Here is a 24,874-nt window from a genome sequence, read left to right as displayed (position 1 = left end):
GCGCCTGGGTGGCTCAGTTGGTTAAGCAACTGCCTTCGGCTCAGGTCATGATCCTGGAGTCCCTGGATCGAGTCCCGCATCGGGCTCCCTGCTCGGCAGGGAGTCTGCTTTGCCCTCTGACCCTATCCCCTCTCATGTGTTCTCTCTCATTCTCTCTCTCTCAAATAAATAAATAAAATCTTTAAAAAAAAAAAAAAAAAGGGAAGTCCAGATCGAAGTGTACTTGTTTTTAGATTCAGACGTGGAGAGCTTCAGTGTTCATGATGTTCTCGTTCAATGCACGGTTTCATCCCTTGCGTTTGTCACCTAGTTTTTTTTGGTGAGAAATTCGGTATCTCTGGAAGAAAGGGAGGGGAAACCCCTCCAACTGAAGCCTGTTGCCCCGCAGTGTCACTTTGGACTCTCATGAGCCGATATCCCCACGAATGGGGCTGCCTGACCCCGTGGCTAAGAGCAGCTACTCAATGCCGGCAGGTTAAAAATAACAAGTCACCGTGACATTCAGACCAATGAAATGTCAGGAGAGTTTAGGAGAGGCATTTCCCTTGACTTGCTATTCCTGGGAAGTCTGAATATCTAAAAGACCGCATTTCTGTAGATGCTAATATTTTTATTAGCGTTCCTTCTCGTGAAATGCTACTGGCTGTGGCTGGTAAGTTGAGGTTGCCCAGCCGGCAGGCTTTGTCGCCATCCTGATGACCGGGGTTTGCAAATGTAGGTGCTTGCCTGAAGTAGGACTCCGGCCCGGCTACCCCGAGGGAATGCGCAAAGGTGCAGACGGTCTGGGGAGGTTTCTGGAAGGAACTCTGTCTCCTGGGGCTGGAGGACAGCCCTTTGAATAGGCAAAGCTGGGAGAGTGGTTAGAAACAAGGTTCAAGGAAAAGATGGGGATCTGCCTCCATCTGGGGAGCCGAGTGCCTTTTCCCACGTTGATTCAGAGCTACTCTTCGGCCGTGTGCCGGCTGCAGGGCACGGCTACCCGAGGACTAAGTCACAGTAGAACTACTCTTCCGTAGTGTCACTGAGACGTTCTCTGTGTTTGATGCCTCGGTGGCTTTTTCTTCATGGTGGTTTTGGTTCTGTTTTCCGAATCCACCCTATGACCATTGGAAGTCCCAGAGTTCAGGATTTTACTTTATTTTTTACTTTTGAGAGCAAGAGCATGGGGAGGGGAGGGCAGAGGGAGAGAGAATCTTAAGCAGACTTCCCGCAGAGCACGGAGCCCGACGCAGGGCTTGATCTCACGACCTGAGATCAAATCAGGAGTCCAGCGCTGAACTGGCTGAGCCCCCCAGATGCCCATCAAAGTTCAGGAGTTTTTGAACACGTCTTTGTTTTTTGTGAGGGGAGTGGTCCACGGGTGGTGGGGGGGCCACTTTGCAGGTGGGCCGCAAATGCTAGGGGTCCAGCTCCTGGCACCTGTGCGGCGGCTTTGGGTGCCTGGCCTGAGGCTCAGTGGCCTGGAGCAGCCTTGTGCCCTTTTATCCGCTGCCAGCTACATGAATGCCTGGGAGTTCAGTCTAGTTATGGGAAGACGTGGTTCCACTCTAGCAGGAGACACCTGGCCCTTCGTTGTGATGGTTTCGCGAAGGAGAGGCTGGTTAGGACAGGTGGGTTTGGAGTGCGTCTTTGCCAGACGTTATACGCTTGTCTGGGGCCAGAGTCCAGCTTTATCAGCGTGGTAGAACCGGGATGGTTTAGGCCGGGGAGCACGGAACTAGGCAGGCAAGGTCTTACTGAATGTACTCGCTGGTGTCTGCCGTCTGTCAGTTCCTAGTAGAAAGGCTCAGCTGGTGTGAATCAATGGGGAAAGCGTGTTTTTACCAAGGCCAGGTGGAGAGCTGAGCGCAGGGCGGCCCCAGGAGCCTCAGCCCGAGCTGCATGTTGGAGCTGCCCCAGGGTCTGCAGAGGTCTGTTCTGGAGCTGGGCTCTGGGTGGGTGGTTGTAACAGCTCAAAACGGGGCATTCTGTGTGGCTAGTGTTGAGAAGTATTCCATTTGGGCGCGGCTTTTCCATCCTGCTGCCGGCACCTGCATGTGCCCGACCCTGGCTCACGGACAGGCTGGCACACTTTAATTTGAACCTTTCGGTGCTTTGGGAGTAACGGGGTTGGGGACCAGCTGCAGGGGGTGCAGAGGCAGTGGCCGTGTGACGTGACGGAATGACCTCTGACCCCTCTGCAGGCTGCTGTGTTCAGAGCTCTTGGTCAGATTCTCGAATACGTGAGTGCTCCCCCTTTCCAAGGCAGTCAGGGAGCTGCTGAGCTGCTTCCAGCCGGGGTGTGTGCTCGGGGAGGAGGACTGTGGGAAGCACGTCCCGAGCCTCTGTGGGATGGGCCATGGTGCTCAGGCAGACCTCCGCCCCGAGGTTTCTCGGGGTGGAGGTGTGCTTGGCATGTAGCTGCACACCATGCTCTCTCCCAGAAGAGACTCCTCGCAGATGATGAGCCGGTGCGCCCCGGGGAGTGGGAGATGAATGCAGAACATGAGCAGTGGTTGTCTTTCAGGTTCATAGTGGGCACAGGTTGGCAGTTGGTACTTTCTCTAACTTTACCGCCCATCCAGAGACATGGGCTTTGAGGTTTCTTGCTCCATGACTACACCCCAGAGGACATAGGTGGACCACATCTTACTCGTCCTGAGCCCTGAAGCCGTACGAAGGAAAGCAGAGGCCACTGAAATCCAAGACATTTTAGAATCAAGTATTAAGTGTCCTAAAAACAAGTCATTGGTAAACTAGATGTCCCTTGAAAGAGAAGGGCTGCGTGCTTGTCCCCTTGAAGATGCTCTGTAGACGCAGGTATGGCGGGATCCCAGGTGTGGCGTGCGCGGCTCCTGGCGGAAGCTGAGGGAGAGAGACAGGTGAACGCGCCTCCAGACGTGAATTCCGGTCCTGCTGCACCTGCTTGCTGTCATCACTCCCTCCCTGAGGTTACGGCTGTCACTGTGCATTCTGCATGTGCACAGTGTATTTTCTCAGACCTGGTGGCAGAGGAAGCCAGCTTGGCCTCTCTGGAGAGCTGTTCAGGTGGCTCTACAGAACGACACAGTCTCCTCTGTTAATCCTAGTCTTCAATTGAGTCGTGGGCTTTATATGCTTCACTTCATTCTGTTCCCTGAAATAGGTCCTGCCCCACTTACAATCTTAAATCATACTTAGTAGTTTCTAAAGGTTTCAAAAGTCCACTGGCATATTGGTTATTGAATATTGGTGGTTTGCTTCCTGGAAAGTTACATCTTAGAGTCTAAAGTGGGAGTGAGGTTTGGATTCTCTTGTGGATCCTCTGTGTTCAGATAGGAAAGCCTTCACCGCACTTCTATGTACAAAAGCTCCAGACGTGTAGACGCTCCCCGGGACACATTTGCGATTCATTCCTGAATTTTAGCGATCTCTGGAGGGGTCGCTGGAGAAGGCGGGATGATCAGCCTTGAGTGAACATTGGATCAAGACATGTCCAAATGTAAAATTAGTTTTAAAAAATCTTAGCATTCCCTCTAAAGGTCCACTCGTGGAAGGACGTTCCCGTAAAAACGTTTTAAGAGCATGGACTCCTCCAGGTGCTAAGTACTGAGCGTCCCGCCCGTCGTCCATTATGGTCTCTAAGTGACACATTTAGGCAGCGTTGATGTTGATGACTAACCATGTATCAGACGTGATCACAAGAGTCCCTCTTCTGGAAGCAAAATCAGGTCCCTGCAGATGACATCGTCTTATGCAGATTTAATTAAAATGGAGATTGCTACAAAGTGCTAATAAACCCCCGAGGGACAGATAAAAGCCTGGGAACCTAAGACTCCAGAATCCTCCGTCTTCTTTCCCTAAAATATGGGAAATGGAGTAAATGCAAGGTACCAAGGCAACTGGTATTTTAAAACAGTTATTTTACTACCTTAATTAAAATAATTATTGGAGTAGTTTATTGGCCTTAACTTCAGTGCTCTTAAATCCATAAATGAGATGATTTCAATTGTTTGAATTCTTTCAAATAATTTTAGTTATTTTAACTAAACAACATATGATAACTTTGTTGATTGGAATTAGTTGGTGGTTTGGCGTTCTTGGGAGACTTGGTGTTCTTTGAGGGCACACACTCTGCTTGCTGAGCTCCCGTGTTGTCACGTGATGAGTGGCCCCACAGAATGGAAACCGAGTCCCAGAGCGTTTGTCAGAAATATGTTGTCTGTGTTCTGTACACGAGGTTCAGGAGCCAGCATGCCTCCCTGTTTGTGTCTCTGAGTATGAAACTAATCGAAAATGCTCAACGCTGTTTTCCAGGCGGGGTTAAGGGCTTATCACGAACTCCTACTTTTGGTACCAGATATCTGATTTATTCCATAGGATTATCCCCGAACCAAAGAGACAGAGCCTGTTAGCACTGCGTCCCTGGTCTCAACCAGATGAAAGAGGCCTTATTAATTATTCATTATGACATTTTATACTATTTTACTTTTTATAATTACAAGAGTCTGTGTAATTAACCTCTCATTTCATTGAAGTAACATTAAGTAGGGTTATAATTACAACTATTAAAAAAAAGTGTGGAAGAATTTAAAAATCTTTAATTAGAAAGAAAACTGTTTGTTGTTGTTGTTGTTGTTGTTCCGTGTAATTGTGCATTTTTTCCTTGTTGACAAGTATCTTTAATTATTTAAACAAAGCGAAAAACCAGAGAAGTCGGGCAGTTGCCGTGTCCTGGCTGGTGCGGGCTGTGTAGGTTCTCCGATTCCCCCCCGTTCTGTCTCTTGGATGGAGATGCGGTCAGTCTGTGAGCGCCTGTCCTTTCATAACCCCGTGTTCTTCGAGTGCAGAGGTGGGTCCGGCCAACATTGCCGTTTCCTGGGGAGAAAGCGAGCTCTCAGCAGATGGGCTCCGCACAGCCCCGCGGGGGTCCTGGGAGCGGCGTGCCGAGGGTCAGCCGGGCGGGGGTTCGGCTGGCATGAGACACCAGGGCGGTCCCTCTCTGCCCAGGGCTGTCTGTTCTGTACCATACACTGGGAAGAGTTTAGTTCAAATCTGGTTAGAAGGGACTTAACAGGAACAGGACGGAATTGATGGCAGGTGGGGAGGTTTCCGCAAAGCATCGTTGTGCCTTAGCTCTCCGTGTGAAGTCCGTCACCCCTCCTTGAGGACACCTGTCCGCCTTGAACTCCAGCCACGGTGGCTGACGCTTGGTGACCTTCACGCTGAGTCCCAGTAATGAGATTAAGCCTGAAGGGCAGTGTGGCCGCCGAGCAGAGCTGATATCACGGGAATGGTGGGGCTGTTGGCTGTGCTGTCTGGTCTGAGTAACGTGTCTGATTCTGGAGGTTTCTGTGTAGGGCAGCCGCCCTCGATCTGACCTTTGGGGCAAGGAGAGAGGGTGCTTGCCAACGCCCAGATCTTGGGCTCCACGCTCGTTCTCGTGGCGCCGTGGCAGGCCGGTGGCCCGGGTGGCCCTGATTGCCTGCGGGGGGATCTCGAATCGTGCTCCTGAGGAATGTGGATCAGCTCCTTCCTCAGGAGGAGGGAGCAGTTACAGCTGCCTGTCCCGGTCATCGTAAGGGTTTGTGCGTGAGCAAGCCGAGAGCTCCTGGCTTGATGGTCGGTGCCCGTCCCCGTGGCGCGCTGTTTCCCACGGCCCGTTTCTCCTCTCGCTGCCACCACATGGCAAGCACACGTCTGTCTGGTTTTCCGTGGAGCCAGGCGGTGAGAATCCAGGGGTCTCGCCGGCCTCTGTGTAACCATCCTACACATCCCATTCCTGGGATGGAAACCCACAGAAACAAAACCAGACTTCTCGTTGAGGCGTTCAGAGCCCTCCCAGCCAACGTTCCCCAAATCCGCCTCCGCCTGCCAGGCTCTGTGGGTCCCAGCTCCGTGACCCCAGGGCAGGGTGCTGGTGCTGATGTCTGGAGACAGCTGTGGTCATCGGGACTGGGGTTGGGTGGCACGGCCGTCCCGGGGAGAGGGACGCTGCCACGAACCCTACGCTGCCGAGGACAGCGCCACGCGGAGGCCCAGAACCCCTGCGGGTTTGGTGGAAGACCGTGGTGGTTCTCCTGCCCACTCGCCCCCCACGTTCTTCGTTCCCTCTGACCCAGGGTCCCTTGCCAGTTATCAGCTTGCCCGTCCGCAGGGCGCCTGTGAGGTGGCTGTGCCCCGGTCTGGGTCTGCCCCTCTGGTGAGGACCACCTGTCCTGCATGGAGCCCGTAGCCCGCAGAGTGCGCAGGAGGCCACGGCAAAGCTGCAGGCTGTCGGGCCGAAAGTGGGCTTGTTTGCCCTGTTTAAAATTCTTGGGTGTGTGGGGGCCCCTGGGGGGCTCAGTCGGTGGAGCGTCCAATGCTTGATTTCGGCTCAGGCCATGATCTGGGGGTCATGAGATCGAGCCCCGCATCGGTCTCCTTGCTCAGTGGGGAGTCTGCTTCTCCCTCTGTCTCCCCCCCCCGCCCCGCCCCGTCCTTGTGTGTGCTCTCTCTCTCTTTCTCTAAAATAAATAAAATCTTTTAAAAAAAAAATTCTTGGGTGTGTTCAAATTTGAGTTTGGTGCTGGCAGGCTTTTGAACAAACGGATCTCGGCCCTCAGTGAAGAAACGCGTGACCCGGGGCCATACACAGCGGCCACCTTCCGTGGGTGCATAGCGATGTTGTACCTCGTTAACTCTGGATGTTATTTCAGCCTAGAGAGAGGTCAGTGCGAGGTTAGCCTCCTCGTCTTGACCCCCGTTCTGCTGCTTAGTGGGTGAATGATTTCCTGCAGCTACTAAAACTTTCTGGGCCCTGGCTTTCCTCACCGATGACGCGGGAATGATAATATGACTGCCTTGTAGGGGCCGTGGGTGCTCAGGAGTGTGTGTGCAGACTACTTGGCGATGATGCTAACAACCTTTTGGATTTCTGGTTCTACGTGTCGGGTGAGTCCCCAGTCAGGAACAAAAAACCAAACTGCATATGCAACGCACCTTTTTAGGTGGATGGCAGGTGAGCCAGGCGGGCTTCAGCCGTGCTCGGCCCGTCCATGGCGGCCTTGCTGGGGCCCAAGCCGGCAGTGCCCTCGATTCTGCTGGGCCTGCAGGTAGCCTCAGGATTTCCCTCCACCCGGCTAAAGCCCGATCCGCTTGGCAAACCCACTGTTTCCCGGGTGGTGTCAAGGTGGAGAGAGTCTGTGCCTCCCAGTGAAAGCAGAAAGTGACCACAGTCCACAGGGGAGATAGTCCTGTATGAAAATGAGACTCCTTGCACTCCTGGGTTTGCTGAGATCCAGGATCCCTGGCGCTGCTGGTCGCCGGGAAGATAGCCATGCTTTCCCAGCGTCCTTACTAAGAATGCTCCGGCTTTGGGGAAGCAGTGGTCCCAGCTAAAACTCCCTTCTACAGCTAGGTGTGGCTCAGTGACCAGTGTAGAGAACGGGATGTTGATCAGAATTCCTGGGGCGGGGGTGGGCGTCCCTTTCTGGATTAAAACAACAACACGCAACCCTTGGCTTCTGTCCTTGCCTGGGCCATGGCTGTGATACGTGGTGACAAAGCAGCCTTTTGGTGCAAGGAGGAGAGCTGTCTGGAAGGGTGGTGGGGAGCAGCAACCGGGGTCCTGGAGAGGTGTCCTGGGCTGCCACCCCATCCCCGCCCCCCTCTGGACCTTCCTCGTCCCTTAGGCAAATGGGCCCTTGCTCACTTCAGCCATTCAGCTTTTCTCTTACAGCTGGGAGGGCTCCTGGCACAGTGAGAGACGTAATTAGGTCTAACTTCAATGATGGGGGATGGAGCCAGAAGGAAGGAGAGGAGTTTTTCTATAACAGATAGGTCGTCGATCTTGTTCCTTACGAGTAGGAAGATGGTATCTGTGACCAGAGAGTAAATATGAATGGTTATTGGAGTAAAATCAACAGATTTGTTTGTGAATGGGCCAAAACGGGTTCCAGTGAAGAACAGAAACGGGGTTTACCCCTGACTCACTGTCTGTGGGACCTCAGGTGGCTCTGTCCTCGGTGGGCTCACTTGGATGGTCTCCACTCTTGTTCTGCTCTGGCACTTTCCCAGCTCTGGCATCCTGACCTGCAGAGTCCAGAGTATCTTCGGGGGCCGTGCAGACCCTCTCTAAACCAGTGGAGCCATTTGATGGGCTCAGCGAAGGGAAGGAGAAGAAGCCAGATGGGGAGCGGAGAGCGGGAAGAGGACCCTGTAACCATTCCCAGGTGCTGCTGGGTGGGGTGGCTGCCGTCCCCTGCCCCAACCCCCTACCGTGCATGGTCGCTGACTGCAGGTGCACGAAGGGAACCCGGGCGGGAGGGGCAGCTTGAGGTGACGCCCGCACCCTGGAGCCACTGGCCCGGCCAGAGGTGTGACCATGGCAGGTGTGCCTTGACCATTCTTTGCCTCTGTTTTGTCATCTGTGAAATGGGGATCGTAACTGTATCTCAGTCATAAGGTGGTTATGAAGACCAGTGTTGTGTGCTGAAAACAATACCTGGTAACTAAGTTCTCAACGAATATGACCCGAGTGAGGGTTAATATGGTTGAACTTTGGGAAGAGTATCCTGTGGAAATGATGACTCCTTCTTTGTGGTGCTTCTCATCTGTCCAGAGCTGATCGGCTTGCTTTTCTTGGTGAACATAATTTTTAAGTAGTTCCTGATTTTGGAATGAAGGAAGTTTTCATGTATTTCATCTAGATGCAGTTACTCTAGTTTTCCGGGTTATGAAAATGTCTTTTGACATGTCCTCTAAGAAAAATCTCCATTGGCCCCTTTTCAGGGAAATTCAGTGGTGATCTTTGTTGTTTCATTCCATTACCACCTAATGCAATATCCTCCAGTATTTAATTACCTTTAATTGATGGGTTGTGATTTAAAAATAAATTTTATTATATACAATTACATGTTAATTTTCTTTTTCTTTTTTTGGTATTTTAGGTGACTATTCCCCATCTGTAAGTAATCAGCGATTCAGTACAATTTTAAAAGGTGGTGTTTGTATTTGGATAAAGTAAGAGCTGCTAACTGCCATCACCCTCAGGAAAGACTGCGCGTGCATGTGTGTGTGAGGCCTCGCATGGCTTAGGGCCTTTTGCAAACTTAGCGGTGTTTGTTTTCCTTTCTCTTCTTCCCCAACCTTGTCATCCTGTCCGTCCCTCCTCCGTCCTCACCCGCATTCTGGAGCTGTGGCTGGGGTGTCATCTGGAGAGGACAGCTGAGGCCGCGGGCCTGGGCAGAGCCACATCCTGACAGCCTTCCCCACGGAGCGGGGAGCGCAAGCCTGTCCGCAGAGCCACGTGGGCGAGGAAGGAGGGCCCCCGAGCCACCGTTCATCCAGGAACTGGCTCCGAGCGGCTGCCCACTTTGAGAATGTATTTAAGTGTTTACGTGATCTTCCCTCCGAGCGGCAGCTAGTGTGTGGCTACCTCTTACTCATCGTCATGGGACTGCACGTCAGTCTGACTGAAGCCGGCAGATGTGGGCACGCCGCCCGGCATCCGCCAGGGAATTCCAGCAGGCGGGCTGGCCGGGTGATAATAGAGGGTCTGTCTGCTGGTTCAGGCTGTGCAAGTTGTTTTGTAATTGTTAGCGGACATTGTGACCGGCCGGAGACACGGCTGTAACTCAGGCTGGCAGATTTCGGTTTTCCTAGTGGACCTCCAGGGTCCGGATGGAAAGTGCAGGGGGCTGTCTGACATGAGGGTTGGCCGTGGCGATCTTCCCCGGCGACCTCGGTGGTTCTGGTCTTGGAAACCGGGTGGGCGCAGGTGGGGGCTGCCGGCCAGGCCTGCGGGGAGGCCATGCCGCCTGGGACCCCTGGAGCATGGGTAGGAGCTAGGGGGCCTTTCAGGTTTTGTCTGCTACTTGGGACCCAGCCTTCCCTCCTGCCCCCAGGCTGTTGTTGTCATGGCGATGTGCGTGTGTGGGCCCCCCACCTCGCCCCAGCTCAGTGAGCTCATGTTGCCATTTTTTCTTGCTGCCCGTGGCTCAGGGGTGAGTGCTGCTCAGGTTCACCCCTTTGTCCGCTCTCTGCAGCTGTACCCAGCACACAGTTCAGCAAATCCTTGTGGAATGAGTAAGCGACTTGATTGTGTATCTTGTGTATTGAAATGTTTATACGTGGACTTTCCCAGGGCTCTGTGGCCAGCTTGAGGCTGTTCTGGAACATGCTCGGGTGCGGGGTAGGCACAGCATGCCTGGTGCATTGGCGTGGAGTCCAGGTCGCTCAAGGGCATGCTCCTTTGGCACTAGTACTCCATAAAAATGCAGTTATGTTAAAATTTAATACAGCAGATCTTTGAGCCTTTGGAGTGTGGTGCGCACTAAGTGGAAAAAAAAAAAAAAAAGCCAGGTTTCCAAATGGAGCTGAGTGACCAAATCAATCTCTGTGCTCACGTCCTGTGGGTACTTTGGAGCTTTCAGGAGCAAGTTCGCACATTTTCAGTTCCATGTGCTCTTTGTGGCCCGTTGGAGTGGACAGGCAGGATGCAGCCTCCAGCTATTGGTGAAGGCCTGGCTGACCTTGTGGACTGAAGGCTGTGCTGTCTTGTATCAGTTGGACTCTGGGATGGATGACAACGAACACAACCAATAAAATCAGTGTTACGAAGGAGGTTTATGAAAGCATATGCTTCCCAAAGCATCTTCAAAGAAATTAAAAGCTATTACCAAGTACTGTTAATTGAGAATTATTCAGCCAAAACCACAAGTGATCCCACCACCAGAAATAACCTCTGTTAGTATTATCATGCATGTTCTTGCAAGGTTTTTAAGGATCTATCCGTGCATCCATCCACTTACCCCATCCACCTGTCTGTCCTGGAAACCAGTACTTCTGTTCTGAAATACAGCCTTGTCAGTCATTTATCAGCTTTATCAGCTGTGTTTTCCTAGCCAGTAATAGATCATGTGAAAGTTCTGTGTTGATAGGTGAGGTTATGAAAGGTCATTTTTATTTATTTATTTTTTATTTTTGGTGCAAAATGGTGGTTTTATTAAAGCATGGGACAGGACCCATGGGCAGAAAGAGCTGCTGCCAAGGTCATTTTTATTTTAATTTTATTTTTTAAAGTAAGCTCCACACCCAGCATGGTGTCCAATGTGGGGCTTGAACTCACAACTGAGATCAAGACCTGAGCTGAGATCAACAGTTGGACCCTTAACCGACTGAGCCACCCAAGTGCCCCTGGCAGTTTCATTTTTTTAATTTTAATTTTTAAAAGATTTTATTTATTTGAGAGAGAGTGAGAGAACAAGCCAGGAGGGAGGAGCAGAGGGAGAAGCAGACTCCCCGCTGAGCAGGGAGCCCGATGCGGGGCTCGATCCCAGGACCCCGAGATCATGACCTGAGGTGAAGGCAGATGCCCAACTGACTGAGACCCCCAGGCACCCCCGGAAGGTCATTTTTCATGGCTGCATACTATGCAGCACTTCTGAGTCATGGGTGTGCCTGTTTTAGAAGTAGGCGGAGCTGCTGTGTTGGGAATTTGGGGGTGAGGGCATCATCACAGTTGGTACAAGCTGTGCAGAGTTAGAGCTTGGGGACGTGTAAGGAGTGAGCTGATAGAAACCTCGGTTTCCCTTCCTTGAGGGTGTGTGTGGGGGGGGATGTCAGAGCATCACCGTCACCTGGGAGCTTGTCAGAAGCTCAGAGGATTGTCCCCAGCCCAGCCCAGCCCTGCTGGAGCGGGAGGGAAGCCTAGCGGTCAACCTGTGTGGCCTCAGGGCTTCTCTGGGCTTCTGAGGTGCCTCAGGTTTGAGGATGGCTGCTTTGAGATGGGGCCAGCCAGGTTCAGATCTCCTGAGAACAGAGGTCGCCAGGCCTGGCTCTGTCTGCACGGCATGGTGTGAGGTGCTCTGAACATGTCCGAGAGCGAGGAGGGGCACAGACCCGGGCAGGTGCAGAGCTCTGAGTGGCCGGATGTGCAGGAAGAGGGCTGGTGGATTTTGGGTCCAGATCCATCCAGCCAAGTGAACAAGCCTTCTGCGCAGTGGGCATTGTGCTCAAGATTTTTGAATTCAAATAATTGAGTGGATTTTAAGGGTTTAATAATTAAAGAAGAATGTGTTAGCTTTGAGCCATTTCCTTATCTGGGTACTTCACCAACTGTTCTGGGATAAATACTGTGATGTCAGCAAGTAACGGGAGAGATTTGCCCTTTTATGGAGTGGTTGCATCCTTGTACTTGGCACAGGCAGCCAAATACCCCAGCTTCAGACTTGGAGCCAGTCCTGGGTCTTATTTGATCAGCAAAGGATTGAAGAACTTTTGAATATATAAGGAGCTCATACAACTACTAGCAAAAAAAACCGAACAATCCAACTAAATGTGTGCAGAAGACATGAACAGACATTTCTCCAAAAACCTGCAGATGGCCAACAGGCACATGAAAAAGTGCTCAGCATCCCTCATAAGGAAGTAAAAGTCACCATGAGGTAGATATCCTCCTCACCTGTTAGCTCTGGTCTTTTTGATAATAGCCATTCTAACAGGTGTTGGCGAGGATATCAAGTGAAGGGGACCCTCAGGCACTGTTGGTGGGAATACAAGCTGGTGAAGCCGCTCTGGAGAGCAGTATGGAGGTTCCTTGAAAAATTAAAAATAGAGCTGCCCTGTGACCCAGCAATCCTACTTCTGAGTGTATCTGCAGAGGAAATCAGTATCTTGAAGAGAAAGCTGCCCTGCTGTGCTCATTGTAGCATTTACAGTAGCCAGACATAAACAGTCTGTGTCCATCAGTGGATGAATGGATAAAGAAGGTGTTACACACACGCGCGCACACGCTCACGGGAATATTACCCAGCTGTAAAAAGAAGGAAGTCCTGCCATTTGTGACGACACGGATGACCCTGAAGGACATATGCTGAGTGAGATCAGTCATACGTTCTTGTATGGCCCCACGTGCCTGTGGACTCTAAAACTGAACTCCTAGATACAGAGTACAGTGGCGGTTGCCTGGGGCTGGGGGAAAAGGGGAGATGTTGGTCAAGGGTCTAAACTTACAGTGTAAGAGGAGTGAGTTCTGGGATCTAGCGTACAACACGGTGGCGTAATCACACTGCATTCTTCACTGGAAAGTTGCTGAGAGAGTAGATCTTAACTGCTGAGGCCACGCACACACCAGGCAGCCGTATACGGTCCTGCAGGTGTTGACGAGGCCTCCCCTGGTGATCATTTTGCTCCATATACACGCATCAAGTCATCACATTGTCCACCCTCCATTTTCAGTGTTCTGTCAATTAGATCTCAAAGCTGGAAAGAACCCTTCTGAATTTGTGTGTCTTCGGGAGGGCGCCCACATTCCAGTTGCCCATTTATCCACCTGCCGCCTCCTGAAGGTGTTGGAGTCTGACACGTTGGTTTAAGCCATTTGGCACCGGTTCCTGAGGCCGAGTTCTGTGCAAGTGGCCGAGATGGTCCAGGAGGAGGCAGGCCTGTTCCTGTCTTTGGTCTAAACATCCTACGTAGTTCACAGCATTTCCTTTGTGATTTGGTGACAGGCGTGTAGTGAAAGGTTCAGATGTGAGTGTCTAAGGCCTTTTTCAATCTTAGGATTCACGATACTACAGATATTTCCACTGATTTGCTGACCCTGTGGTGACAGGCGGCTGAGTTCTCTTTTGCTCACTTCTGGGATGGGATGCCTGCAGCAGCCTCACCTGGGGGCTGGTTAAAGGTGTGTGTGCAGATGAGGCAGAGAAGTCCCCAGAGGGGCAGGCGAGTGGCCTTGCTCATACTCAAGGAACTCATGTGCTAATTCACATGAGTGGTGCTTCCAGTAGCAGAGGGAGGCTTTGAGCACAAACGTTTGGCTTGGTCTTCTCGATTTCTTTCTTGGAATATCATCTTGCCATGGTAAGCACAATGAAAACTCAAGAAGTATTTTTAGAGATTATATAATCTATTAATTTAAAGTACATTTACCACAGAACTGCAGTCTGGGGTGGGGGTCCACTCTATTTACTTGTGCTTTCTTCCCTTGGAGTGGATTTTGGTTGTATGGAGAGGCTTGTGACTAGGGGCTCTTGTGTTCCTGGCGTCCTGCTTCTGTGGCCTGTGTGGCCTGTTTCTCCTCTCCCTGGCTTTGGCCTGACTGCCCCTCAGCCTCCCAGCCAGCTGAAGCCACGACATCCCCTCCTCTTAGCTGACTGCATCCAATGTCTACACAACACCCCCCTCTTCTGAGCTGACCGCATCTGATGTCTACACAACACGCCCCTCCTCTGAGCTGACCACATCTCATGCCTACACAACACCCCCTCTGCTGAGCTGACTGTGTCCCATGTCTACACAGCACCCCCCTCCTCCGAGCCGACTGCGTCCCATGTCTACACAGCACCTCCCTCCTCCGAGCCAACTGTGTCCCATGTCTACACAACATCCCCCTCCTCCGAGCTGACTGCATCCAATGTCTACACAACACCCCCCTCCTCTGAGCCGACTGCGTCCCATGTCTACACAACAACCCCCTCCTCTGAGCTGACCACATCCCATGTCTACACAGTGCCCCCTTCCTCCCAGCCGACCGCATCCTATGTCTACACAACACCCCCCTCCTCTGAGCTGACTGCGTCCAATATCTACACAGCGCCCCCCTCCTCCGAGCCGACTGCATCCGATGTCTACATGGTCTTGGTCTCTTGATGTCTAACGTTTCTCTTGCGTTGTTTTGGCTCTTTACAAATTTGGGCTTTGTTCTGATGCTCTGGGGGCCCCTTGGGTAGTCATACGCCCCATTCTTGCTGAAACCTTTCCTCTCAGTCTGCTCGGTGTTCCGAGTGGAAAATTACTTGGTGAATGTCGATGCTTTGCAATTTAGAATTAGAACACAGAATCTCAGTGGCGCAATCCTTGGGTTGGTGTTGGGTAATGATCTTAAGCACTTTTAGAAAATTTGCAATCTGGAATTTAAGTTGAGAACATTTAAGCTGCTTGAGGTCTAACTCACTGTCTTTGTGTCTTGCATCAAATATAGCTCCTGGTCTAGCGGTTTCTCAATAAATGCTTGAGTAATTGAACTGAGCTTAATATTCCCACCCTGAATTAGAAGGTCCATCACTGAGCAAACTGCAGTGAGAACATGAGTTTTATCCTAATAGAGTAGGAGGTATTTCAAACATCATCATCCAAGTCAGTATTGGGTATCTAATCAAATGACCTCACATAGAGAGCTTTGTTGGACCAGTGATTGCAGCATTGCATTTTTTGGCTGGTGGAAAGTACTACCTTTTCCTTCTTTATGTTTCTGGCGGGGTGTGGGGGGAGGAGCGGGGGAGGGGAGGCACTGCGGGAATCTGCGTGCGTGGTCTGGGCAGATCCCCAGGGCCAGACAGAAGCAGCTGCTTCTCCAGTCCCTGGCAGGTGCTCAGGAAGGCATTAGTGATAGAAATCCTAAAATAATGTCTCAAGTGCAGTGAAGCAGGTTGAAGGACACGAAGAACCGAAGTAAGATTTCTGCACTTACGTTGTTCTTTGATTTTGTGGATTTATTGGACTTTTTTTGATCAAAAGAAAAAATACATACTAAACTATGCTAAAGAAGGTAGATCTTTATAAAAACCCCCGGAATAGGGCATTTAAAAAAACACCTTTTTGTTTGTTCTTAGACGTGGACTTTCAGAGAAGAACCCTAAGTTGTGGGTTTTAGATTGTAAACGCACAGTTTTCTTTCTGGGAGTTCTGTCTGCTTATTACGGTTCTGCGCCAACAAGAGGACGTCCACAGGGCTGTCTGCTCCGCACGTGGCTCTGAGCTTCACGCATGCAGTCTTATTTGTGCCCCCTGACGACACGGTAAAGCAGGTTCCATCCTAAGCCACGTTTTTCCTGCACAGATGAGGCTGAGGGAGGGCAGACCGCGTGCCAGGATTGCCTTGGGGGGCTGGCTTGCCCGATGGTGATGCTGGAGCTGGGTGTGAGCGGGGTCTTCCTTACTCATCCTGTTCCTTCTCCCCCTCCTCCCACGAACGACTGAGTATCCACATGAGCCGTGTTGTCTCATAAACCGTTGCCGAGGGACCTGTTTGTCAGGACGGTGGTGCTCTGGGTTTGAATCCATCCGTGGCCCTCAGGCCTGTGCGTCTCCCAGTCTCCCCAAAACTGAACATACGGGTCTTGAGGTGTTTGATTCTTCCTCTCCAGGGACTTGGGTCTCCTCTGGACCAGCTTACTGCAAATACAAGAATGTTCACCCGCGTCTTTAACGGGAAAAACAAAACCAAAATCTAGTACAGTTTGCTGCAATGACCAGGCCATTAGACCAACCACTGGTAAGCCAGTGAGTAAACTAAGGGGCCAGGGAAGACACATTTATTGAAAAATTCAAACAATTTAGAATGCTTTCAGGATTTTATTGTTTGACATGATTGATCCTTCCCACTCTGCTTAAAAACAATCAAAGTGGGCGCCTGGGTGGCTCAGTTGGTTAAGCGACTGTCTCGGCTCAGGTCATGATCCTGGAGTCCCGGGATCGAGTCCCGCATCAGGCTCCCTGCTCAGCGGGGGGTCTGCTTCTCCCTCTGACCCTCTTCCCTCTCGTGCTCTCTGTCTCTCATTCTCTCTCTCAAATAAATAAATAAAAAATCTTAAAAAAAAAAATTCTCTCCTGCTTTAAAAAAAAAAAATCAAAGTAGTAAAATGTCTACATTTAGTTTTGTCACATGAGACCCATCCTAACAAAGAGAAACAACAGGCCGTTTTCCCTCCATGTTCACTGTTTTCATCCCTTTCTTGCCCTCCTCCTCACGTCCAGGCATTTGTTGTAACCTAAGCGATGTTAGTCTTGCTTTGGAGAAACTGTCTTGGGTGGTTTTTATTCATGCTCTGGTTAATCTCAGCCCGGAGCCCGAATTTACCTGAATGGTCTTTTCTTTAGGCGTGGTGGTCCACCCAAGAGGACCCCTACACGGAGGCTTTGGAAATTACGCCCTTCCCACATGTTGCTGGAAGTTCAGTGTGGCTCTGGGGTGGGCGAGCAGAAAACGGGCCGCCTCTAAGTGCCTTTTGCCGCTTACTTGTGAAGTATGAGTGATAAAGCACATGCACACACTACTTCTGTAAATGTCTAGTTGAAGGATCACGGCAGTTGAAAGAGCAAGAAATAGTCCCGTGAAGTAGGCGGGAGGAAAAAGCCACAGACACGTAATGAAACACAAATAAAACGTTTGGTGCTCTAAACAGGAGGTCCATTCGTCCGGTAGACAGGCTTCGGAGCCCTTACGTGAGTGTGTCTTCACTGGGCGGGGCCTTGAGAGTAAAGGGCGCTGGTACATCATTTTGATTCGGAGTATTTTTCGTGGAGCTGCGCCCAGGTTGTATAAGTGTATATGTGGGGCATAGTGAAGCCGACTTAGGCAAAGCGGCCTGAGCTGGCAGGGGTCCGGGGCCCGCACAGCCTGCATGAGGGCTCAGTGTTATTTTTAGTCCTGGTAGTGGGGTCACTCATCCACCTGGTCTGTTTAAAACACTGCAAGCACCTTTGCGAGTCGGTGCTGCGGACATGGCTGTTTCCAGCCCCAAGTCGTCCTCTGCGGCGGAGCCCGGGCTGGGGTGAGCCTGCCGTCCACCGCTGTCTGCTCATGAGCCACCACGCTGGATCTGGGGGTCGGGGGTACGAATGTGCCAGGCTTCCTGTTAGGCATGCAGTCTGCTCTCACTGTCCCTCAGTGTCCCGGAGTAGCTCCTGGGTCTAGTGGAGTCGGGGCTCCGGCACCTGTCTTCTGGGGAGGGGGCTGGGGGTATTGTCCAGGAACGTGGGCTAACGTCAGGGTCCAGGGGCTGCAGGCTGCCTGTGACCAGCCGGCTGTCCTTCCAGGCCCTGTGCCACACGCACCGTGGCGTCCTCCTTCTCAAAAGCCCTCCGTGGTGTGTCATCTCTCTGCTCTGTGCTGGGGTTTTCTTGCCAGTGGAGACTGAAGTTGTCCTGAATGCGGCTCTCAGAGGTGTCCTTGGTGAGCGTCCTGGATGTGGTGACGGATCGCTATTTCACACACACCTGCTCTGACCCCTTGCCAGGTGACTGGGGCACCCCACCCAGTTGTCCAGCCCCTTGTCACTGTGCATCCCGGCCCTTTAGCAGCTGCTGTGAGAGGTTTTAGCTGTGATGGTAAGATGAGCCCTAGGTCTGAGGACAGTAACTGACTCATCTGTGCCGTGAGTGTGTCTTCGCTCACACAAGAATCCTTATAAGTGATTATTATTCATTCGTTAAAAAGAATGTGCTGGAAGTTTGTTACGGAGTATGGCAGACCGGATGGATAATGGCCCCTGATGTGCACGTCTGCCCTGGGGAGCCGGTGGGTATGGTGGGGCCATGACAAAGGTGGATGGAGGTTGCTGGTCGGGTGACCCACATAGCCTGGCCCCGATTGCTAGGACGAGGGTCCGTGAAGCTGGAGAGGGAGGCTGGGGGGCAGACAGAGGGAGGTGGGACTTGGGGGGGCTCACGGGATGATCCCAGGGGGTCTGGCCATTCATTGCTGGCTGTGAAGCCCAGTGGACGGTGGGCACCTGCAGAAGCGGGAAGAGGTGTGAAGATGGGTTCTCCCTGGAGCCCCAGAGGGAGCCAGCCCTGTGGCACCTGGACGTTGGCCCCGTGGGACCCATTTGGACCGTGTCTAACCTTCAGAGTTGTAAGATAAATTTGTATCTTAAACTTGAGGCTCAGCACTGAGTCCACAGTAATTTCTTACAGCCACTAAAGCTCCTACACCAGGGTTGCCAGATGGCTCACAGTGAAGTTCGGGAAATAGCAGAAGGAGCCTCTCTGATAAGTAAGTGGCTTCCTGGTTTGGTGAAGGGAGTTGGCCGTGCTGTCTTTCTTCCGAGGTGAAGGTTTTCACGCTTACAGAAAGTGTGTCTGCCCCAGCCCTGGAGGCAGTCACCGGCTTCTGATCTTGCTCCCTTTCGTGGAGAAAGGGCCAGAGTGAGAAATGCTGAAGGTAGTTATGACCTTACTGAATTCCGAATTGGGAAAAAACATTGGAAGGACTTGTGATGTTGTGTGTGTGTTTACATACAGCATCCTTTCAGATTTCAAGTTCTGGAAAAAGCAGTAAGTCAGCTCAAACTTTGAAGGAAAGTGCTTCTGGGCAGTGCTGTGGCCGGTACTCAGCTGTGTGCACATCTGGAGACTCTGTGTCCAGCAAAGCTCTCTGGAGTATTTCTCCTCACGGGCCTAGATGTAGCGTTGTTTTGTAGCCAGGGAACCTGCTGGATGATGTGCTCCAAGTGCTGCCAAGTATCCAGAGGGGCTTTGTTCCCCAAATCATGAGTTATTCCATGGTTTTGGAGTCGATAACAGATGATAGTCTTTTAACTCAGTTGCAAAAAAGCAAACAGAACCTGTGATGATTTAAAGATTATTATTCAGTAGTCCTGGCTATAAATACATATAATTTATGGGTATGGCTCTGGGATCAGCTGCAGTATCTTAAACCCATGTGACCCATGAGCAGACCACTCGTTGACAGTATTTTTAACATGGGCGGGAGACTGCACAGCCCCGGGCTCTGTTGGAAATGTGAGCAGCAGCTTGGTGCAGGGCATCTGAGAAATGTGGGCAGGCCAGATAATCCAGCCAGGGCCATGTGTGCCTGGGTGAGGGACCGGGACGAGGCTGCACCACCGGTGAGGAGTTCCGTTTTTGTCTCAGCAAACGTACCATCTGCTTTGACGAGCCCACAAGTCCGCCAGGACTCAGCTCAAAGCTTACCTGTCCTTACCTCATGCCAGAAAAACTTATTTCTCAAAGAGGTATTTATAATTTATATAAATGAAGCACTTGAATACCCAGAATATGCATAAGAAAATGTTATCAATTTAAAAAATGCAAAAAAATCTTACTATTTGGCAAATTTTTAACTTCAACATTATTACTATTGCATCAACAGTTGGAAGCATTTGTTTTGTCAGTTTTTAGCATTTTATGTACGAAGTACATTTCAGCAACATCTTAAAGTATTTAGGATTTAGGACAACTTAGGATCTTAGGTGAGACATGGCTCTGGTTCTGAGTGCACGCTGGTGAGCTCCACACTGTCCTGGAGCTGACCAGCCAGGACACTGCCATTTTTATATTAAATGCATGCTGTGCTTGAAAGCAAAGTGAATTTCTTCAAGAGAGGGATTGATGCCACTGCACACCTGTTAGGATGGCCAAAATCCAGGACTGACAACGGGAAATGCTGTTGAGGATGTGGAGCAACAGGAACTCTGGTGGCTGGTGGAAGGCAGAATGGTACAGCCACTCTGGAAGACAGTGTGGCCGATTCTTAGAAAACTAAACCTACCCTTAGCACACGATCAAGCAGTCACACTCCTTGGTGTTCACTCAAAAGAGCTGAAGACTTATGTTCACACAAAGACTTGCATGCAGCTGTTCCCAGCAGCTTTTTAAAAAATCTTTTTTTTTTCTTTTTAAAGATTTTATTTATTTATTTGAGAGAGAGAGCACAAGTAGGCAGAGCAGCAGGCAGAGGGAGAGGAGAAGCAGACTCCCCACTGAGCAGGGAGCCCGAAGCGGGACTCAGTCCCACAACCCTGAGATCATGACCTGAGCCGAAGGCAGATGCTTAACCAACCAAGCCACCCAGGTGCCCCAAGAATCTTTCTTTTAAAAATTTTATTTGAGAGAGAGAGAGAGCACACATGTGCACATGAGTAAGCGGGGGTGGGGGGGAAGAGGGAGAGAGAGAATCCCAAGCAGACTCCACACTGAGCGTGGAGCCCTACTTGGGGCTCGATCTCACGATCCTGAGGTCATGACCTGAGCTTAAAGCAAGAGTGAGATGCTTAACTGCCTGAGCCACCCAGGCGCCCCTGTTTCCAGCAGCTTTAATCATAATTGCCAAAACTTGGAAGCAACCAAGATGTCCTCTAGTAGGTGATGGATGAATAAACTGTTATATCCAGACAATGGAACATTATTCAGCTAAATGTGCCATCAGCCTTGAAGAGACCTGGAGAAACCGTAAGTACATGTTACTAAGTGAAAGACGCTGATCTGATAAAGGATGTACACTAGGATCCAACTGTATGACATTCTTGCTAAGGTAAAGCTGCGGAGACAGTAAGAGATCAGTGGTTGTCAGGAGTTGGGGGGTAGGGAGGGATGAATAAATAGAGCATGGGGGATTTTTAGGGTAGTAAAATTACTGTCATACTATAATGATAGATACGTGTCATATGCATCTGTCCATACTCCTAGAATGCACAGCACCAAGAGTGACCCTAGTGTAGACTGTGGAGTCAGGGTGATGATCAAGTGTCAGTGTAGGTTCATCCTGGGTAACAAATGTACCATCTGGTGGGGATGTTGATAAATGGGGAGGTTATGGAGGGGGGCAGGGGGTATATGGGAAATCTCTGTACCTTTCTCTCAATTTTGCTGTGAGCCCAAAACTGCTCTAAAAGACTCTTTAAAAAGAGAGGGGGTGGTTGGTGCATGCAGGATGAACAGACAAGCCTCACGGGAAGGGAGGGCTTCCTGGAAAGGGCGTTCTTGCAGAGAAAGGGGCTGCTTGAGACACCAGAGCATGGGGAGGGAGTGAGCTCATGGGAGCTGGGTCTGCCTTGCTCTGTGTAAGTGGCAGTAGCTCTCTTCCTCATGGCAGCCAGTCTCCTGTTACCATTGGCCGTAGACATTTCCTTCCCCTTCTCCAGGAATGGAGCTCTTTTTCTGCCCCTTCCTCTTGGCACTGGGTCTTGCCCTGTGCCTTGGGGGCCCACGGCGCAGCCACCCTCCCACCCACGGCTGAAGGCGTGCCACGCTGTAGGGGAGAGGGTCCTGCTTCCCCTCTTCATGTTCTCCTGTGGGAGCGGCCCCGGTCCTGAGTGCCAGGCGCCGGCTGTGTGCAGGCCGTGGCTTTCGCAGTTTGTTACTAAATTAGGTGAGATCTTCTACCTCCCTGGGCTGGCACTGGCACCTTGGCCCTTGGGCCCCGCCTCTCCTTGGAGCCTCAGTGATCGCCCTGTCTCCCCCTCCCAACCCTGCCCATTTGGAGTCTGATATGTGAATCACTGACCTTTTAGGGTGTGAGGATGATTGAGTGCAGCCTGGCCGGACTGAGGCCATGGCTGCCTTTTATCAACCACGTGGTGCTCCAACTTTGTAGCTAGAGGATCCCAGTAAAATGCAGATTGCTAGGCAGCCCCGTAACCTCTCTGTGCCTGCACCTGAGTATTTTGAGGAAGCTAAGGACGAGATTCTGACCTGTCCTTGCCGTGGGCCGCTGCATCGTGGAGGGAATTCCTTTAGCTGATATTCACTCTGGGGCAGACACGGTGCTGTACCTGAAATGGGCAGGGTTGCATCAATCCAACAGTGACCCCGAGAGGCCCCTGCCTGGGCCGGGGAGACTCAGGTCAGCGTGGTTTTCTTTGTCTCAGGCCCAGTCCAGCGTGGGGCTGGCCCTGCTGCTTTGTTCTCGCCGACGGGACCCATAGGAGGGTTTCCCCATCTGAGAAGGTGGACACAGGCCTACTCAGGAGAAACATAAGTTTATGAGATTTTCCTTAACACTATAGATTTTAAAATTCATACTGGGGAGAAAAAGAAACTTTTATGAAGGAAGCAGATTAATTTGCATTTGACTGAAGATGCTCTCATTGATTCAATAGTTGGTTTGTTTAGGAAACTGGTCCCATGAGCAATTTCTATAGATTGATCGGAGCTTTCATCTGGGTTCGTCTGTAATGTAAATAGGAGCTTATTGTGGCCCAGTGGCTTGTGAATTTTGCATCAGATTGTAGTCCATATTACAAACTGCTGCTTGAAAATTTAATTGATGAAACTGTTAGAAATTCTGTGCTTGTTTTGGAGCCCAAATTAAGAAGAATGGAATTTTTTCCCCCCAAAAGGCGTACAATTCAGGGTTAGACTGGGTGGTGGGGAGCCGTGACCCTCCCCTTCTGCATGGAAGCAGGAGCATGGCCCGCCGGTTTCCCCGCAGTCCTCCGGATGGCACCGGGAGGAAAGGGAGCTGGAGGTCCAGATTCCCACCATGGGTTTCTTTCCCTAAGCCCCGAGCCTCTCACGTGGTCCTGAAACTGGGCTACCTGGAATCTGTGCAGCCTTCCTGCAGACACAAAGTAATTAACTGAGACACAAACTAGCTCGTAACTGAGACACAAACTAGCTCGTGGTATCTGGTCTCTGGGTAGCATTTCCTGGTAGGAGCCCTTTGGATGATGTGAGGGGAGTCCAATCCCTGTTGCTTTGAGGACGAGTGTAATCTGATGCCGGAGATACAGGTTTTCAGTCAACTAAGCTTCAGTGAAGGTAACAAAAAGGGGATTTTCCACGACAGAGCCCAGCATCTCTTCCCAGTGGGTTGCGCGCTGTGCGTGGGTGTTTCCTCCATGGGTGAAATCTGTTGGTGACGTTGTTCGAGACGCATCTAAAGTTCTACTGAGGGAATAGGTGAGGAAACTGTGCTCTGGGCTGCATGTCTCCGCGAGCCAAGTACATCAGTGTTTCTCTGTCCGAGAGGGGCCCTTGGTAATGCCGTTTCTGCATGTCTCCTGCGCCTCGGGCAGTGACCGTAAACGACATTGAGGTCGCGCTCATGAAGGTTGGGTCTGTTGGACGTGTCTGAGGAGGCAAACCCTCAGCAAGTAACTGGTGCCTCCGTGGTGTGCACCCGCCCACAGAGCGTCTGCACGTTTCCAGGCCTGTGGACGCAGCCGTGGTCGTCCTCAGTGATGAGGCTGAAGACAAGCCGTTTGCTCTCTTCTTAACAGCTGAGCAGATGATTTCTTCTGAAAGGAAAAAGCAAGTGACGCACACAAGATTTCTATTTCTGTCACTTGGATTTTGGCAGAAACAGCCACTCGGAGGAGCCCCCCGGGGGCTGCTCAGGTCCTGCACCACATCACAGTGAAATTTCCGGGTAGATCTCGTTGAGGAGCATAGGCTGTGTTGTGGAAACGCTCTCCCCGTCCTCTTGTCATGAGAGCCTGGGGCAGAAGCTGCCTGTTCTGCAGAGGGCGTGGGTGGTAGTGTGGGCGGGCAGGCTCTGTCTTCCCTGTCCTGGACCCGCCCAGGTGGCAGGGTCACCACTTTTCGCCGGGGAAGTGGGGACGGAGGTCACACCCAAGGTAGGGCTGGGACTCAAAGCCAGGCCGTCTGACTCCGGAGGCCGGGTTCTTCTCACCACACATGTTGTCTCCTTTTACCTGACGACTTGCTTTGTGATGATGTGTTGAACTCCTCGGGGAATCCGGAAGAGCTTCTAGACATCTACAGGCTCCCCCGAGCTGTGATGTCCACTGTGGTGGCCGGTCGCCAGGGGCTAGCGTAAATTTAATTACGGGGAGTAAATAGATTTGCCAGAGAAGTTAATTAATTGAAGGTTCGGTCCCTGAGTCACACTAGCTAGTTTTCAGGTGCTCGGCAACCCCATGTGACTGTTGGCTTCTGTTTGGACAGAGCAGATGTGGGGCCTCCCAGAGTAGGGGCGCCTGCACAGAAGGGCTGTGGGTGCGCTTCAGTCTTCGTGGCTGGGGTGTGGGCGGACGCTGCTGTGCTGTGCATGTCCGGATGGCCTCTCATCTCCGCTGAGCCACTCTTCGCCTTTTTGTTTGTTGGTCTCAGGTGGGGGATGGGGCAGCTCCTTGCTTCCCTGGCCAGGCCCCATCCCAGTGAGTCTCCAGTAGTATTTTGGCAGAGAAACCCTCGCTCCCACTGTCTATACCATGTTGTGTTGACCTCAGATTGTGAGCACAGGTGGAACTCTGCTTTGATTCCTGGCCACACACAGAACCTAAACAGTTGTCCGTATTTCTTGTATGGGGGAAAAAAAAAAGTTGTGTGCTTGCTAGTTTGAGTTCAGAGTATCTGCATTTGAAAGGAGAGATCCTGGCAACCATCTCTGAGCTGGGTCTCCTGGTCTGCAGTGCTGCGGGCTTGGTGAGCAGGAGCACAG

At 51.3% G+C, this 24,874-nt stretch overlaps 1 protein-coding gene and 1 long non-coding RNA gene across 2 annotated transcripts in view; both read left to right on the top strand.

Annotated features, from left to right (window-relative positions):
* DIP2C (DIP2 acetate--CoA ligase C (putative)) overlaps positions 1–24,874 on the top strand; it is a 356,092-nt gene that overhangs the window by 37,476 nt on the left and 293,742 nt on the right. The gene's annotated exons all lie outside the window — the stretch shown is intronic.
* LOC145721617 (uncharacterized) overlaps positions 10–24,874 on the top strand; it is a 44,074-nt gene continuing 19,209 nt past the window's right edge. The window contains exon 1 of the long non-coding RNA XR_014145428.1: positions 10–24,829. This is a non-coding gene — a long non-coding RNA (uncharacterized LOC145721617). The remainder of the gene's footprint in view (positions 24,830–24,874) is intronic.

The sequence above is a fragment of the Leptonychotes weddellii genome, chromosome 5, assembly GCF_054177405.1.
Source record: "Leptonychotes weddellii isolate Sample4059 chromosome 5, ASM5417740v2, whole genome shotgun sequence".
NCBI lineage: Eukaryota > Metazoa > Chordata > Mammalia > Carnivora > Phocidae > Leptonychotes > Leptonychotes weddellii.
This window is presented reverse-complemented; position numbering and strand designations above follow the sequence as displayed.